We start from the raw sequence: 15,746 nt of genomic DNA, 5'->3' as shown, positions 1-15,746 counted from the left end.
TTTAATAAAAACTGAAGCTTTTAATAATTATTAAAATTGAATTACAGAATACAGGTCAATTAACGGCCGTTGGCCGGTCATCGATCTGCAATGACCGGCCAACCAAATAGAATTAAGCAGAGGCTAATAGTAAATTGTGATCGTTACGGCATAAACAACATTATTGCAAAAAAGGAAGTACGGAAGTAGGCATTTTTATAATTGGTTCATTCTAAATGAACTTCTTGTAACGTACTGTGACTTCTCATTGGTGTATTACAAATATATAATCTGATTGATACTTTAATTTCTATTTTTAGGAAATTTTAAAGGTAGTCTATGATATTTTTTAAACGTAAATAAGCATATATCACATAAGTATTATTTTAATTTTCACTATTAATACAATCAGGGGCTAGAAGCCTGACTATTATATCAGGGGTTTTCGCGTAAAAGAGCATTTGTGATTTGAATTAATTATATTACTGATGCCACAACTCACTCTCCCTGTTGTCATGACGAAGAAAACATTTGTACATTATGTAGGAATGAGAAGGCTACTTCGGTGAAAATGTGTTACATTTCGGAAGTTTGACTACACTTCTAGTCTATTGTATTATTTTATGGTGTCAAATTTGAGTTTGCCCCATTGTCCCGATCAAGAAAATGTGCATATACTATAAATAGGACTGAGCAGCCTACAACGGTAAAAAAGGTCTACTCCCGATATTAGGGGACATCATTACTAAGTTAACGCATTCAAAAACAATCTTCCATAATAGGTTTTGTATTGTAGAAGTTTTCGTGTTTTTTCTGAACTACAGTTCTGGAAAAGAAATAGCGCGATTGGAAATTTTAGTTGTTATTTCTTTGTTTTTCTATGCCACTGTAAAACTGCCATATCACAATATCAAGGAAGCCAGCCATGTTCTACGGTTCTACTGTTTTACACCTCCATTATATATCTCTAAACAATCTATATAACAATCCCAATTAAAATATACGTTTCTCAACTTTTATGTTCCAACCAATCATGAAAATAAACACCTTGGTTATAGAATTATAGGTTGTTTTGTATTACACTGCTTTGAAGTAAATCGTAGATGTTTAATTCCACGAACAGTTTCCTTCAATTCAGAGAATACACATTACCTTATTATGTACGTAAAGTAAAACAACACTTATTTTAAACCTTAAGAAGAATTAATTACCTCTAATTAAGACGAATCTTGTATATTTCATATGAAATTATCAAAACTTTATTTGATAAAATTCTGTGAGTTGTAAAGGAGAGTTAACATAGAAGAGTCTCGCTAACAAACAATAGTCTTTACTTTAATGGGGAGACACCTGTCATTTGTGACCTTTTGTCCTCTTTGATCCCTTTGGAAATGAAAGCCTTAGAAGTTGGGTCATTATACTTTTCATGTTTCATTGTACTGCATGGTTATTGTTCATGAGTACGTAGAAGATTTATATGTTACGTTATCCTCTTTAGCTGATCATTCTTTATCTTATCGGTAAAGCTGAGATTCATTTCTGATAAAATTTAAAGACTCAATTGAGTTTAACACCGTCTACTTGATTATCAGGTCGTTCCAGCCATATAAAATGCCTCCATTACACATGAATTATTTTCTTATATTGAACTCAAATGTTTTATCAACAAAATGTATAAATAACTTACAATTTCATATTTATATTATTTAAAAAATTGGATTCTAAACTATGTTTAGTATTACATGGCAGAGTCCCAAATTAATCACAATATTTAAGTTCCGTGTATACAAGGGAAACGGACAATGATACCTCACATAGGCTGAGCCTTAGCGAAGCCTATCACTCGTGGGGCTGGAAAAATTTCATGTTTGTCTGTCTGTCTGTCTAAATGTCGGTTTCTATGTCATTATATCGGCATGTCTCTCTGTCCATATGAAACCCTATTATGTACCAAAATAGTATGCCAAGAAAGATTCCATGTGTATACTTTAAATTGTGCACGTAATTGCACTACTGTAAGGATGAGTTCTATAATGCTTTTTTTGTAATAAACTTATTTTGTATGATTGTTTTTCCGACTATCAGTACTAAATAGATATATTGTCAAAATTAAATCGCTTTATGTAATTATAACAATATATTATAATTATAATTCCTACGAAAAAATGCTGAATAAATAAATTTGTAAAGAATTAGGGTTCAATCATATAAGGTTTTGATAAGTGATACAAAAAAAAAGGATTTTGGAAGTTTAATGTAAACGGGTGACAATTTTTGATCTCAGCGCACTCTTGTTATAGTACCCTCCCTAGTACACCTAGATATTATTTTAATTTAACACTGCCTTATATGAAAAATCTCTGAATGTGTCGTATAACAAGATATTTTGAGAAACAATTTACTAGATTTAAAATTTTTGTCAAATATATGGTATTTCAGTAATATGGTATTTAGACCAACTTTGTCAGATATTTTCTATATTTTACTAAACAGCTGATTCCAGCACCGTCTGCAGTGAAATATCATTCAGGTTTATAAATTTGGCAGATACGTACTCCAAAAGATTTAAAACAGGGAAAATTCTTGAAAAAAAAAAAAACTATTCGAGTTACGAAATAAAATATCATTTTCTTGTGGATGTACCTAAGCAAGGATTCAGTACTACAAATAATGAAAACACTGCCAAACTCTTTCGGGACTATGTACTTGCTTCATTGACCACAGGTGATGATGAATATGTCATTAGATGATTAGGCATAAATTAAATCACGATGGCCTGAGTAATAAGAAAATGTACAACACAGGATAGAGGGAAGGAGAACAAGAATCTCCGATCCACTGCTGGGCTGGTTTTACCAAAGATAAGAAGCAGGAACTACCCCACCACCTCGATGACTATCCAAAATACTAGGTGCACACTGCTTTACTTATATTGCCAAGCTAGAAGCTCCGGAATATTATTTTATTTGTCCTAGCATTTTATGTGATTACAAATTTACAACCTTTACCAATTATTATTATTCGTTTGCAGTTTTTAAATCTTACTCCGCAGTATAATATAGTGCATGTATCATATCACCGAGAAAGTGTAAGGATGATGTATCTAAATGGAAAAATTTTAAAAGGTTAAATAAAACGCATGCCTACTATCCCTATTTATAAAGTGAAATAGTAATACATATTAGGATAAAACACGACCCCACCCATCGATAATTCGCCTAATCCGGAACACTGGTATTTGAATTTTATGGTGGTAAAAAGATATATGAGGTTGACGTGATGTGACTTTGGATATCGTAGGTCTCTGAGCTTACAACAAACACAGGTGTTGTAGAGGGTTAGAGATATTTGCATTAAGCTTCGCACAACTGTTCGTTTTCTGTAGTTCACAAAAATGTTTGTAGAAGACAATAAGATAATTATGCCACTTTATTAGTTTTTCATGTGTTTATTCATATTTCCTCTTCAATGGTTCTAAGCAAATAAATGAGCTGTTACGCACTTAATTAATTTAACGTATGATTCGCGTAATAAAAACAATAGATTCAACCAATGACGTGTTTTTATCTCTCATGCCAAAGATTACAATTAAACGGTGGTTGTGCTCCAGTATTATCTAGTTTATTAAGTATCCTCCAGGTTTTTCTTAGCAATTGGTAGTTATCTGTCCGTACGTCTGTGTGATAACTCTTGAAAAGCTCCTCTTAAAAACTGGTAAAAGAATTTAGTCCAAAGAAGAAGCAATGACGTTAGGCTCAAACGATTAATAGTCAGCCCATTTGTCTGTCAGTTCGTACGACAACTCTTGATGGACAGGTTCTAGATATTTAAAAATCGTTACATAGGTTCCTATACACCTTAAGAAAATGTTTATTGATATTTAGGTCAAAATTTAATGGGGAGTCAGTCCACCTTTCTGTCTCCTGTGCTGTAACTGTTTCGTTACCTTCAGTCGGGTTCTTCGACACTTCATTGTATCGTTTTATTGAACCAGAAGTTTAACACAATTCATACGAATTAACTCAAAGTACTTTATTCTTATAGCATAACTGACAAAATTATAGCATATAGTATATAAATTAATTAATGACTCATTATTGGTTAATATTATTGGCTGGGCGATAGCAGAAGTCTATCTCTCGAGAAGGTGGTAAAGATTCATCTCTCTCTGTCTGTTTCTAGATATGCAAGAACTGATGTACGGACTGTAAATTGTTTATGAATCTTCCTTTATAAGGAACGTCTAGTTTAATGATAGATATACATCTATATACAGGGGTGCTGAACAGTCCCGGGACGGTCTAATAACTTTTGAACTAATTACAATATAAGAACCAAAATTTAAATCAAGCTTTTACTCATATAAAACTATTATTTTATGTATTCCACCATGATATCCTGCTTATGGGGGACGTCCCGCTAGGGGTTGGTGAAAATTCTTAAATAGAAGCATAGGTCGAGTCGTACATCAAATTAAAGCTCTTTTTAATTAGAAACATTTTGGCGAAAATCTGACGTAAAACAGTTGACGCATTACAAAATGGCGGACACTCAAAGATTATAAAATACAGAATTTTTCAAATGCAAACATTCTGGTTGTTAGAGAAAACTGAGACACTTAATCTTTTATTTTACTTCTTTTACTTCAAATCACTTACCAAAACAATTATAACAAATGTTCAAAGTGTTTGCCTATGCTTTTATTTAAGAATTTTCACCAACCCCTAGCGGGACGTCCCCCATAAGCAGGATATCATGGTGAAATAAATAAAATAATAGTTTTATATGAGCAAAAGCTTGATGTAAATTTTGGTTCTTATATTGTAATTAGTTCAAAAGTTATTAGACCGTCCCGGGACTTTTCAGCACCCCTGTATAATTATGGCCATATATGTATAGCCTTCAAGTGTCCAGCAAATGAACGAGTAAAAAAATTCATATGCAGGTATATCCTAAAACCTTTAGTTTTTCCTCTATCTGGCTGTATGTTTTTTTTAACAAACGTTATAATTTGAACCAGTTAAGATAAAATTATGAAACTTGAGAACTGTATTAGGCTTGTTTGCTCGTTTTTAAATCAAGTATAAACAAAATAATTTTTAATTTTTAAATAACAAAAATCTGTTTCAAAATGGCGTCTGTTCAAATGTGTTTACATTTATTGAAAAATTGTATATTTGTTTAATATTAGCCTATTTTACATTATTCTCTTCGGAACTAAATTTTCTAATAGTTTTAGTTAAACATTTTGCGTGTCTATCACCCAATTAATGAAGTTGATGTACTTCAAATCTAAACTAAGCATAATTTCCGACACATAATTTTGCATATTTTGTCTGATACCTCCAAAATGGGTAGTCTAACAGGTCTGGAACGTATTTTATTTAGTTTTTCATTTTATGTCATATAAAATAAATTAAACAACTATATTTACGCCATAAAAACATTTCTTTTGCTTATTTCCTCCTCTCCTCGAAAATCGTGTGAAATCTTTCGTTAGCCGTAGCTTGCTAAACAGCGTTTCCGGACATATTTTAACTGAAATCTTGCGGTAATTTTATGAGAGGGACCATCTGAAACGTTTACTGGTTACTTGTAGGACACCCTGTATACCCTGACGTAGTTCAAAAAACAATATTATTTTATAAAATAAGTGTTGAGAAAAATGGTTACTTTGTTCAATTTCAATAATTAGATATTAAAATATTACTACGACCTCATGCTGGGATAATAATAGACTGAACTGTAGGAATATCAAACAACTTAAAAGATAATAGTAAACTTAATATTGTACAAATTACATCAAAATAAACTCCCATGAACTCCTCTCTCAAATTATGTATTTTCCGAAAATAGCAGCACTTTTATGTTTAATTTTTAACTTACAGGTTACTTTTTTCCACGAAACAGTTACAGTGTTGGAGCTTTTAAACCTATGAAGTATTCAACGTGCCTTCCACTCTTCCTTTTTAAAATCTCATGTGTCTGTAATGAGAGTTTTTAACTTGTTAATTACGAAGTAACTTACCTCGTACATATTCCAAAAATGTAACTGTGTTGCAATTATGTTTTATTTATGTTTGTTGGATTTATATACGGCAAGTGTATGTCTTTATAAGTACTAGCGGAATAATCTATAGTAAAAATATATATTTAATATTTAGAGAAATTTCTTCCAATACATGAATTGTTTACTTCAATTGCTTTTTAATCTAATGTAAAACAAAGTAGGGGTACGCCACGCCTTGTGTCGCAGAACAGGCTTCCCGAGGTTGAATGCAAACTTTTAAATGTATGGCTCATTTCATTCTCAAGATGTCCAGCCGACAGATAGAAAGACGGGCAATCCTAAAGAAATTTTCACAAAAAAGGAACAATGCCATTCTACTGAGTTATACCCTCAATGCCGCTCAGCAACATGTTAAAGTTTAACATGGACATTATTATTAATGTAGAAATCTGTCTCGCAAATTCTTATACGAACAGATGTATCTTGCCACATTTTGCATCTCATTCTTGTTCGTTAAATTAGGTCTTATAGCAGTGTTCTAATCTAAATAATTTTGTGAGCTAAAGGGGCATTACAACGCTAGATTGCGCTAAAATAAATTTTATGACACAGTTTTAAAAATATACTTCCTACTCCTTTTCTTTTTAATCATCATGCTAGAAGTACACCACGTCACGTTTCATACAGTATTCGCTGATATTTCATGCCAAAGTTTAAATCTATTGCTCATTCCATTCACGACATGTCTTGTAGGCAGTTAAACAGACAATAATACAAACATAATTTCCACAAAATGACGTATGTTTAACTCACTCTTGTAAAAATAAAGTGTATGCATAATTTAAATTCTACATATAAAAGGTTTCTTGACATACGTTGCCATATGATGCATTTAGATTTCTGTTCATCAATATGGGTTTCATATAAGTGGTTAAATAATAAAAGTTTACTTTCCGAATCACTATAAAATGACATTGTATGCGTTGGGATAGTTAGGGTATATGTCTTAATACAAGTGCCTGACTCTATAATTTTAGGAAATAATAAAATAAAAGATATATGCTTAGCATCCATAATAAATAACTTAACTGAGGTTTGGCACTCAAACATTTATTTTTAAAGAAAGGAAAATGTATGCCCCCAAAAGCTTTCATTGTATCATAACACAGGAGAAACCAAGAATTATTAGATAATTTTTTATTTATAAAATGAAATTGGATATTAACGATTATTTCTATAAAACTTTTATTAAAATATAACTTAAAAAAATCTTGAATTCATAGGTAGAGTTTTAGGAAAACTAAATGTACGAACTAGATCCTATAAGCGATAAAATATTACTATTTGAAATGGATACAAAGAAACTTTTACTGTTAGTAAATTGTGAAAATAGCAAATTTCAAAACTGATAATGAAAACTGTTATCACAGTGTGCGTGCGTGTGTGTGTGGAGCGAGAGAAAGAAATTTAACATTCTTAATCGTTTCAAGAAACTGTGGATGATCTTATATAGTTATCAGATCAGATTGCAGAAATTTATTTATAATTGCTAAATAAAAATTTATGTTTTAAGTTGGATATAATAAATATTCCAAATATTAAAATAATACGACACTAATCATGCTAAATAAATACGTTATATATATATATATAACGTATTTATTTGTGATTCAATGTTTATTGAAATTAAATAAGGCTATTGCCACTTATACAATTTAATGTATATATATATATATATATATATATATATATACATACAATATATAGTTAGACTATTTCTGAATATATTATAGACAAATGTATGCTTCATCACAATTCTTATTATCAGGTTTTTTGGGGACATTTTACGTAAAAATGGTAATTAAATAAAACTGTGTTGCTAAAATTATTTTCTATAATATTTTAAATATATTTCTAGATGTATATGCTCAGTACCACATTTGATATTTAAACAACTAATACGAGTATTAATCATCTGATTCTGCTCCGCAGAGCATGAAATATAGATTCGTTTGCTAGGACCAAACCATTTTCTTATTTTTATCAGTAACAAGATAAAGTGATATATGATACATAATTATTCTCCCTCTCAGGTGTACGGTAAAACCAAAAGATGAAATTATTAATCATACAAATGTTTAATTCACAATTTTAGACAAAATACACTTCAATTTGATAATAATAAAAAGTGAAAGTTGGTAAATTAAAAAAAATCTCAGCTATTCTATTTCGACGGTGTATTCTTACGTCTGTAGAATGTGAAGGTCTTGTACCAGAAAGTGTACTTCACTAGGAGAGCACTTGTCACGATAAGATGGGCAGCTATGTGATGTCGATCCATCTTTGTTCTCCTTTGACGTAGTAGTCATAGAAACATTTTGATTGTAGTCAAATTTATTTCTTTTACTATTTAAATCAATTTCTATGGATACACAAGAATGAATTTTAACACGTGCATACAGATAGGAATGCTAAAACAGGTTTGGATATACAAATCAGGGTTCTAAGAGAGGATTTGAAAGGTTTTTATGTAGGACGTTTGAAATCCTAACTTTATCTTGGCCATCGTGCTCAGTGCAGTGGCAAATCCATCGTGGTGATCCATAATATCCATTATGCGTACTTTTGTTTGTTTTGTTTTATTTTTGCTTCTTTAGGGCTGTCAACCGAGATGAGTGTTTTGAGATTAAGAACTTGCGAGTTAATACTTTGCCTATCTCTGATGGTCTAGTCAAGGAATAGCAAAATGAGAGGTCTAAAATGAAAGTCAATAAGCAGAAAAAACGTGTTGTCACGTTGTTTGGTCTACCTGGTCCTCGACCCTATGGGTGGCTCAAGTGTTTTAAGTTTACAGGAATTAATATTTTACTGTCTTTATAAGGTATAAGTCTCTCCAAAATTTGAAGCACGATGAAGCATAAACACATGTTGAAGTAAATTTAATCCTCTATAACTCTGTTTGATAAAATTTATTTGCAATGAACACTTAACAGACTGGAGATAGAAATTTGGGAAAACACGTACTACCATGTGGGGTTTTTCGTGTTTACGTGTTACACCCCTTTCACACGCATAAAGTTGAGGACGTACTTATACTACCAGATACCTTGAACAAAGTCCAGGTCTTGGTTTTGAACTTTGAGATTTTCCCTCTACAAACATTCGTTGACTGGGCCATGAGAACATTGTCACGTTTACGATACCAAATTGGATAATCGAAGGAGTGGTAAAAAATAGTAAAAAATAAAATAAAATCACGATATGGATAAGTGAATGTTTTGTCTTTAGTCTCTATCAAACTTAAGAATTCTAAGGTAGTTTGATATCCAAAACTTGATTTGGAAGATGGCGAGTATATTCCCTACAGTTATATCTCTAGGAAATAGCATTATTATCTTTTTATTTAAAGTTTGCGTAGTGGCCAAGATAGCTAAGACATTCTTTATTGCTTTAACCAGATAAGTAAGACACCGTTGTAACCTCAGTCATTTTAAATTGCTGTATTCCTTTATATTTCCTCGTCAATACTATATACGTCGTACGGTTAAGTAACGTTATAACATTGATGTTTGGATTGTTCGTTCATTCAATAACCTGTGACTGTCCACATACGTATCCTCTGAAGGAGCAAGACTTGGGCACCATCATAATATTCTAGATGCATACTCTACATTTGAAAGACTACATAAAACCTGGTTCCATAGTGACAGTAGGTATTTATTTTGTGCTCTGGTCATTTTAAAATGCCTGTCATATATTCCTTTTATTTCATCTGAATCAAAATTTTAAAAAAAATTGTTGAAAATATTAAATATTAAAAAAACACAGAAAAACCCCCTCTTCACTTTCATAAGCCGATTGTCCTGAGCGGTACTTACCATCGTTCATATATTGATTGTTATTGTGTCTTCAGAAACCCCAAAAAAGACAATAGTCATGTAAGGCTTCACTATTATGCACCGACTTTAGTTGGTGGATACTGTCTCCCTGCCACTGCCAAAGAAGATTTACACTTTAGGTTAATCAAGTGGGCTCCATTAAAATTTTCAGCGTGCGTAGCTGTTCTATGAGTCGATTATAGATCCGAGTGGAGTGGCTCGTTTGTGGGAAGTACCCTCAGTTTGATCTCAGTTCCTTGACATTAGTATTAGGATATTTCCTCTTTAATATTACCAGAGTGTTTGGGAACACACCTCACGTGTGACCTAAGCTTACGGATAATGTTGAAGTGATCTTTACACAAACATAAGCCGTTGACAGTAAGCAGTTTCGGCATATAATATATATATATATATATATATATATATATATATATATATATATATATATATATATATATTATATATATTTTCATATATATATATATATATATATATATATATATATATATATATATATAAAATACAGATCAGAGAAGCCTACTTCTGTAAAAAGAGAACTTAGGTGGGTTTTATATCAGTATTTAAATTTATAGTAAGTAGGGTTTTTAATATTTTTGGACATATTAAAAAACCGAGGAGGAATTGATTCAAAATTCAAGACCTTTATTTGTCAATGCAAAATAAATTTTTAAATTACACGACAATTACTAAGAACTAAATTCAACATAACAAATCATTTACACAAAAAATTTCTTATTTCACACTAAATGGACCCCAAAACATCAACCCGTACCTCAAAATCGATTAAACTTGAGAAACATATACTTTCTGTAGAAACTCTTGGCTACAGACCTTGGCGAGATGGTTGAGAGCAAATCCCATGGTCCTAAGGCTTTCGCAGACGTGTTCCTCGTGGCCAGGTGAGCCTATTATCGATATATATACCCAGAAATTTCACTGCAGTTTCTTGCTTGGCTTCCTCGCTTCCCAGTTTGATAAGACCCTCAATATTAAACTGGTTTGTGTTCCCCAGATGAAACTGGTGGATATTAGTCTGATGGCGTTAAAAATTATGGTTAATTTATAGAATATTTACTCACTATAAATCTAAACACATTGAAAATAATTAACAATGTCTAAAAAGAACAACTGATTACAGTTCACCGCTCATTCAATCAATATTACACAGCTTTCGAGACCAAGATGGGATTTTTCGCTGCCTTATATACCAGCGGGGTAGAGCCTGGATGGATTTTCTAAATATAAATAGGCCTATATTACCCAGGGACCGCAAAATTGTCCATTTCAGATATAAGTACAATACCAAAGTCATCACTTAAAGAAAAGATGTGGTTTATTACTCGTACAAACATCTACTGATATGAAAGTTTCGATGATACAGTACTCATACTAAAATTATTTAGCAGAATTGTAATTTGTAGTGATAAATTTTTGTAATTCCAAAATGCGCTTAAGTACTAATGAGGTTTATTACGTGATTGACAGGAATTAAAACAGGTAATACGTTCTCTCACTCATATCCTACTGCAACTTCTAAAATAATATACAGGACCCTACTGGGAAATAAAACTAAGTACATATCATATAGTGAGTAAATATCATCAAATAAATAATTATTCTTTCCTACGACACTGACTGTAACATAGAAGATATTTTTAAGATGATTAATCAGTTATTATTTTAAAACCATAGTTCACACTTTAAAATTGCTTGTATTTTGTACAGTTCTGTGAGTTTTCTTTTCAGTCGGTTAAAATAAACTAAAGATAAATAGATAACTTTTTTTTATCATCAATGAAAGTACGTTTCACAACTTACAAACTTATATTTTATGAATTAATGAATATGGTTATGGAAAAATTCTGAAATATTTATTTACAATTAATGTACCTACCTAATCTTTATTTAAAATTGAAATATTTCATGACCTTATCTAAATGGCTTGGCTTCTGATTACAACCAACAGGCAAAACGTTAAAAATAACATTGTATTGTCATAAATTACTTGAATAAATAACTGTAGAAAAAGATCTTACAAAGAATTTGCCTGAGCGAAACAATAATCCTTTTTATAGTAATACAAACTTTATTTCTCAACTAAAAACATTTTCATACTTGCGTTAAACCCTTTTGTCCAATACTTTGGTGAGGAGTTACCGTACTATGTTACAAGAAGGAAGTGCTTTGGATGAATAAATATAGTTTGGAAATAAAAATTGTATTACTTTAAAACGGATTTTAATATAGCTCAGGCAAATCCAATAAGTATTGTACCGTTAATTAGTTAATTATATTTCATATAATGTAAATTTCACAACCTAGTCAGCCAGTATAATTTAATATTATTTTTATCCAATGTTCCGGAACTAAATTATTGGGCGGAGTAACTACCTAATTGGCACGCGTATGGATATTTTCTTCTAACCCTTTGTAGCAGCCCAACTATGTGACCGAGTAGGCCTCGCGCGCTTTGTCCGTAAGTAAAATTTATCTTTTCGTATTATTAAATTAGCCCTTTGATGCCAAACGTATAAAAATGATTGTAACGTAAAGTAAAGTTGTAAATTGTAAAGTAACGTACCCTTGAAGATCTTTTATTTGCTTTATTGAGATAGATAAAAATTTTGGCGTCATCCTTATTGCGAACACGTTTTTATAAATATTAATTTGTATCATTAAATGGCTAATACCGTCGCGAATTTGTTTTAGGCGAGTTTACGTGTCCCACTTGTCTCACGGCTCACAGGGCAAATATTATTTGAGTAGATGGCTACCAGTTAATTAACTTCTACTCATCGTCTAGTAACCACCGACTAGACATAACCCTTCTTAGACTACAGCGCCATTGTCTCGTGCCAAGACGCCAACTCCCGGGTTGTGAGTCTACACATTGCGAAGGGAAGTAAAATCTTATGTCTTATAAAGTAGAACATCGTAGGCATAATTCCAGAGAACATTGGATATTTTATGCCCACCTATAAGATATTCGTTTTTAGTTCTTGTGTTCTAATTGGCAGCAACGTGGCATTACATACTTTTCCTTTACCATCTAAAAGTGGTGCTTGTAAGTTTTCGTAATTAAACTGAACTTATAAGTAAACTTTGCATTTCTAGTATTTATTACTACGACCTCAGAAGTCACCACCCTCATGTGTTATCGTGCAACGGTACAGTATACATAGTGGTGCAAATTCTTTGTAAGGTGTTTTTCTACAGTTTTAACACATAATTTCAATTGAAGAAGAAAACTTGAAACCTTCTCGTAAAGAAATTGCTAGAGCAAATGTAGCCTAATAAAGTAAACGAACAGTTTAATCTACAAGTTTAACAATAATAGTAATGATTAATAATCAGATAATGTAATTAATATCTAAAATATAACACTCTTCTTAATTTACTGTTTAAATTACATTAAATGATTGAAAACATTTTCTACATCACCCATTTCCAGAAAAATGCACGCTTTTGCAGAGCATATTAACGTGTCTGGCAATAAATATAATAAACATAATGAATAGAATCCAGAAACTCAATATCACTAAAACAAAATTCAGCTGTGCACTTACCTACATTTAAGTTTGTAAAAATTCGAATTTTATACATTTTATATAATAAGATAAGTCTATACATTTTATAACCGGACTACAAAGTAGTTGGTAGTTTTCTGAACTCTGAAATAAATCACAAACGAGTTTAGCAATTTACCTTACAAATATTATTCAATGCACAGTAATGAGTTTCCGGGAAATGTCTAATTCTCTAGAATATCGAAACATACGTTTTTACAACACATTAGATATATTAAGAAAGGTTTCAGGAAGAACTTGACTTCTAAATCTCGTGACTAGAATGATCAGGATGACTAACAGTGCAGCAGGAACTGAGCAGGGTCAAGTAGTAATTCCAATTATCCTACGTGGCGCACGTGTTAAGTGAATTTCAAAGGGACCTGTGTAATGAGTGCCAGCACAACTTATCTCTACCGCCCTGTCTTATTTCACTATATTTCCTTTTAGTGTAAATTTAAGTTTTTTATAGTTATTATTTATTTATTTATTCTCTCAAGTTTCGTATTCGTAGAAATATTATGGTTTTATAACAAAATTGTTTACAAACGCTTAGAATTAAATAAATAATAATTAATTAATTCAAAATTAAGTTATAATAAAATAGAGTAGTCAGGAATTATGAATTATTATTCTAACCTAGACTTTACAATCTTGGATTAGATTTTTCAGTTCATCATTCTATAAGTAATATACTCTTGATTGTCAATTTAGTTTAGTGGCACAAAATAAAAAAGTACCAGTTTAATAAATAATTAATACATTTATCCACCTAAAACTGAACATTTAGTAAAATCAACAATATATTTTTAGGTAGAAGCATAGACTTTTCTGTGTACATTTTTTTCACTATAACCTGATGTTTAAACGTTAAAGTGGTTTGCAATCTTTTTACGCTAATGACAGAATTGAAATGTTTGAACGGTAATATGCGGACTTATGTACGAGTATGAAGAGGAATTCCCCTTTTAATCAATACGCCCTATCAAACACTAAAGTAGAGAGTAGAGTCACTAAACGCAATCCATGTTGCTAGAGCCACGAAGCCGTTGGTAAACACAGACAACGCTGCTTAAGTAAGTTGAAACGAAGCATTTGAATACTGCAAACGTTTACTCCCAACAACCAAAAAACACTTGAATTTTCCATAATTCTTTTTTGAAGATGTGTTTAAAAAAATCATTCTTGTTAAACGTATTTAAAATTTTCTTACTATTAAGCCGTGTAATAGTACAAGCTTTTAGGTATAAAATATCCTAAACACTTTTTCTTCTTCTTTTTCACACTGTTAACTACACACTATTTAAATCGAGTATTTGTAATATCAATAAAAGACATAGATACATTTATTTTACATTTGCTGTTTAAATATTCCCACTTAAATTGCTAATGTGCTTTTGTACTTTTTGGGTACAAAAGTTATCACAAGACAACTATATCAAGCAACGCCTTTCGTGGCTGCTGCTTGTATGAGTGTTTGCTGAATGATCTTGTCCTTGGAAGCAGCTCGCCTGCCCAGCGGATAGAATTGGTTCGGAAGTCACCTTATAACCGTTGTTGTTATATATATAGCATTCAAAGGAGTGAAATTTGTTGTGTGCTATTATATTATATATAGATAAAAATTCGATACATTGCTCAGGTATTTAGTACATTTGTTTGCAAAAAAGAAACCTAACAAAACTGAGGGTAGTATATGGAATAATATTTCTTACTGTATTGTGAACTATTCTAAAATGATTTCTATCGAAGTTAGTACTTTTTACTATAGAAACTCTGCTATTGCCTAGCAGCAAAGTAAAAGATGACAAATTTTACAAATATGTTTCAAATTTGATGTTGTGGACTTGTGTGTATATAAATATGGCCTGCTTTATTTCAGAATACAACATTTTCAGTTTTATTTCACATTATATATATATATATATATATATATATATATATATATATGTGTGTGTGTGTGTGTGTGTGTGTGTGTGTGTGTGTGTGTGTGTGTGTGTGTGTGTGTGTGTGTGTGTGTGTGTGTGTGTGTGTGTGTGTGTGTGTGTGTGTGTGTGTGTGTGTGTGTGTGTGTGTGAAAGAAAAAGCCAAATACAAAATAATTGAAGCGTAAAAAGTAAGGGCTCTGTGGTGTAATAGTAGCAAATTCACCCGGCAAGTGAGAGATCCGGGTTCGAGTCCCGGCGGAGCAAGTACTTTTTGTGATTCAATGTTTATTGAAATTAAATTAAATTTGGCTATTGCCACTTATACAAATGTAATGAATTTAAATAAAAGTCATTTGACAGG

This window comes from Homalodisca vitripennis, chromosome 2 (assembly GCF_021130785.1).
Source record: "Homalodisca vitripennis isolate AUS2020 chromosome 2, UT_GWSS_2.1, whole genome shotgun sequence".
NCBI classification, from domain to species: Eukaryota; Metazoa; Arthropoda; class Insecta; order Hemiptera; family Cicadellidae; genus Homalodisca; species Homalodisca vitripennis.
Note: the sequence above shows the minus strand (reverse complement) of the source record.